Source organism: Lathyrus oleraceus, chromosome 7 (genome assembly GCF_024323335.1).
Source record: "Lathyrus oleraceus cultivar Zhongwan6 chromosome 7, CAAS_Psat_ZW6_1.0, whole genome shotgun sequence".
NCBI lineage: Eukaryota > Viridiplantae > Streptophyta > Magnoliopsida > Fabales > Fabaceae > Lathyrus > Lathyrus oleraceus.
Window position 1 is genome coordinate 530416205 of NC_066585.1, and position 4768 is coordinate 530420972.

The following is a 4768-nucleotide window of genomic DNA, read 5'->3' on the forward strand; positions in this document are numbered from 1 at the left end:
ACTGTTTTGACTACTAATCTAACTCTCCTAACACAATTAGTTACCTAACAATTTATTAACACAATTGCATACTAGTTTAACAGCTCTAACATCATTGCTAATAATCATCCAATTCCATAACAATTATAATAATCACTAACAAGTTAGCATACTAACTCAATCACTAAAATGCAATAACAATTCAAACAATCCTAACTCAAGCAATCTATAATTATCACACTAACTGTTACAACAGTCCTAAAACTTCAATTAACATTCACCAAAATCCATTTAACATCCTAACTAGTATTCACCTGTCACCAAACTTTGTAGCTTGTTGTTGTAAATTTTGGGAATATCGGCACGGTTGAGATTGTTGAGATGAGGAGTGCGGTGGCGGAAACGGTGGAGGTTCGGAGGTGAGAGGCGAGTGCGGCGGTCGATTGTTTGGGTGACGGCGGAGGGACCCTCGAAGGCGGAAAATAGGGTTTTCGGAAGTTGAAGGAAGAGAAAGTAAAGGTGATATGGGGATGTCGTGTTTTGGAGTGTCTGCGTGATGTTGTGTGAGTTGAGAAGAAGGTTATGGCTGATGGAGATTGAGGGGAAGAGAAATTGGCGGAAGTTTGTGAGGTGAGTGAAGAAGAGGGAAAACAAAGAACAGAGAACGAAAATTGAAATGGAGTCTGAAATTTTATTTTAATTAGACCTTAGACAGCGCTTTTGTGGAAAGCGCTTTCTAAGGTATGCCTTAGACAGCGCTTTCCAAAAGCGCTTTCTAAACCCCCCCTTAGACAGCGCTTTTGGTTTTAATTTTTTTTTAATTTAAAGACTTTAGACAGCACTTTATCAAAAGCGCTGACTAAGGTCTATATTTAAAAGCGCTTTCTAAAAGCGCTGTCTAAGGGGGGGTCTTAGAAAGCGCTGTCTAAGACCCCCCCTTAGACAGCGCTTTCATTATTTTCTTGGAACATTTTCCGTGTTTTATTTTAATTTTAACCTTAGACAGCGCTTTCGTTTAAAAGCGCTGTCTAAGATGCGCTGTTAAAAGTCATTTTTGGCGTAGTGAGCCTCATCCTCACCATTTTCACCAATTCGTCTCAATCACTCCATCGTCTTCATCATTTAGATATGGGTTCCTAGATAGCTTAGTTTTGAGGAAAGAAATTCATGAAAATGGAATTAGGGTTTAATGACCTTTTGCTTGATGGTGAAATTAATGGTTGATATATGATTATGATCATCTTTTGTGTTATAGTTCTTAATTTTATGATGGCATGCTATGTCGTAGTTGTGATTTCTTTGAGGCCCGATTCTTGTTGTGTTATTGTTGAGAGCATCATGAAGTTAAGGTTGTGTTGATGATGTGTGGTGGTTATGTAAAACTATGTTGCTATTGTTATTGTTTCTTTTTGTTGAGATATGTTGATACATGATAGTCTTGTTGCTTTACATGTTTACTAGTGTTAATTCATGATGTTGGCGTTGCTTGAGTGTAACATGGTACTAAATGATGTTGCATGATGCTATGACATGTTTGATTTCATGAATTATGTTGTTATGATTAGATATTTTTGAGGTTAAGAAGTGATGGAACCATAATTTCTCTCTCTCTCTCTCTCACCTCTCTCTCCTCTCTCTCCTCTCTCTCTCTCTCTCTCCTCTCTCTCTCTCTCTCTCTCTTCTCTCTCTCTCTCCTCTCCTCTCTCCTCCCTCTCTTCTCCTTCTCTTCTCTCTCTCTCTCTCTATATATATATAATATATTATATATTATATATATATAGATATAATATTATATAGTATATATATATATACTATATTATATATATATATATATATATCTATATATATATACTATATTATTATATATATATATATTATATTATATATATAATATATTAATATATATATATATATATATATAATATATATATATATAATTCATATATATATATATATATCATACCCACACTTATATGTCCTTATATGATGTTGATTTCTTGGTATGAAATGCTTAAGTATGTTAGAATATTATTGGGTATGGTTTGGAGTGGTTAAAGGTTGAAGAAGATGAGTTTAGAAGTGATTTTTTTGGAAAAGTTGGAGGTGTCAATAGATTGGTCCTCTTAAGCAATTGATTGGTCCATTGTTGTGAGTGAAAAATTATGGACAAAATGATTAGACCAATCGATTGGCCCTTCCCATCAATCGATTGGTTCCACTGTTTTCACTATAAAATGACTTTTGTTACTATGAACGAGACACAGTCGGATGGTTGGAAAGCTATTCCAGTTCTCTAATTATTTTTGAAATAAAATCATGCTCATATGTAAAATATCACTTAGTTTTTGATTTTATACTATCATGTATGTTTATCACTTATTTCCCTGTTTCCACCATAAAATGAGATTCGTAGCTCCAATTGATGTGAGGTTGAACACATTTGAAAGTTATTCCAATGCTCTACCATTTGGGAAAGTGAAAACCATGCTTGTTTTCCAATTATTAATTTGGTATTGGTTATAAACTAGTATGCATGTTTATGAACCATATTAAGATGTGTTTGTGTTTTGTGAACCATGCTATGATTTAATTAGTTGTGTTGATTGTATGGTAAATGATTAAAACCTATGATGAAAAGTGAGGCTAAACCTAGGTTTATAACTAGGTGAATTAGGTTATTAAAATGACTTAGGTGGTGATGCTTGGATGCGAAGGTACCTCGGTGTGTACCGCGGATGGGTAGTTACTCGAAATATGAATCAATAGGCTTTGTATGGAACATGTTGTGATGATATTAGAATTGATGGATGTGATCACCTAGTGATTGATGAGTGCAATCACGAGAATGTTGAAAACTAGTCCTGTATTCGAAAATTTTCCCTTGATCGAGCACATCCTAACTAGGGATTGGATCCATGGAGGAGAGGTGAACGCCTAAGTGGGTTTGAGTCCCATACGACGAAAGATACTCTAAGTGGGGTTGAGTACCATAAGAGTGATGGTTCTTAAAGTGGGTTCGAGTCCCATAGAGAACCCGAATCCACAAGAAAGTCTAATCATACGAACATTCGTGAACTGAGCCCTGCCCTAGACGTAGATCCGGTCAGGGAACGATGCTTCGTGGCTTCCAAATACTGATTTATTTAAGTTGGTGAACTCAATATTACATGTTTCCATGCAATTTGAATATCCCTTAGATTCTTAAGTCTTGGTTGCATTGTGCGAATGACACACAAGTAATGAAAAATAAAGACTTGAGTTAAAAATCGTTAAGAGATCCCTTTAGAGTCGAGTGGACCCATAAGATAGAGTAACTCACTGAGATTATTAACTCACCTCATTATCATTGTTGTTATTTGTGGCGGTAGGAAAATTTTGAGATTAAACTATTGATAACTTAACTCAAAAAACCAAGAGTCACCATCGAACTTTATTGTTTCCGAAGGGAATGGGAAAAAGGTCGAACAAAACGCACAAAAGGTAAAACAAAAGAGAATCTGGATACATGGGTTGGTTATGCAATGGGAATGTATTAGAACGCCTAACATCTATGGTACTCCATAGGAACCACTTACAAATTCGTGTTTATAATAAATTTGGGGTTCTTTGTTGATTGATTTTAATTTGAAAAGACATTTTGTCGTATTCGAGTGGAAAACTCAACTTACTACCCACAAGTATGAGGAAATGAGCATTTGCATCATCTTGATATGGAGAACTTTTACTTGGACTTTCTCACAAGCACGTCTCAACATTCAAGTGGAAAATGTCAATCATTTTTCAACATATTTTAGAAGTATAGTGGTTTGCATCACTACAAGAATAAACTAATATTCAATAGTTTTTTTAAAAAGCTCTTAAGTATGCTTAATTTTTTTCCCATTTATTGAGAAAAAGATTTTCTGGATCACTTAACAAAGTCAAGGTTTATTAAGAAAATGTGTGAAGTTTAAAAACAAGAGGTTTTTGAAATAGGGATAAGTTTTGAAAATTGAAGAAGTGGGAAGGAGATGAAAAGACTATCCTAAAGCATAAATTAAATTACATGAAATAAAAGGTCTCATTGTATGTAGTCCAAGAGAAAGCATTTGTGTGTGCAAGTGTACTAACCACAAGATGGAGCAAGCATTTGACATTGGTCAAAATAAACATTCCTTTCCTTTTGGATTGAGCCACAAGATGAAAAAGCACATAAACAAATGAATATCAAAAGATCCAGATGAACAACAAAGCCACAAAGCCGCAAAGAAACATCCAAGTCTTGAATTGAAGATCAAAGGGTCTAGAGGGATCACAAGGTCTCAGATGAATCACAAAGTATCAAACATACTCTAAGCAAGGGTGTCACACCCCGATTTTGGTCCTGAATTGTTTCCATTTTTTCATTTTTTATTTGGCACTTGGCCTAAAGTTCATTTGCATACATTCATGACCAAAGACAAACATCCATCCCCAAATCCATATTTTTTGATAAACATTGGTCATTATCTAGTTTTTGATCATGGTGTTTTTTGATTACAAAATGGATTTTAGTTATTTGACTCTTTTTAATTTCCAATTTCAATTTAATTTCAAAGTAAATCTAATTCCAAATTTCGAATTAATCTTAATTGTTTTTTTACTAATGATTCAAACTCTAATTGATTTTTATTTTCGAATAAATGTTAGAATTGATATCAAAGTAATTTTAACAAATTATAGACTAATTTGATTTTAATTGGTTTTATTGGTTTTTTGGATTTTAAATTGACATTTAGATGAGTTTTAGACTATTTCAAAAAAATCCATA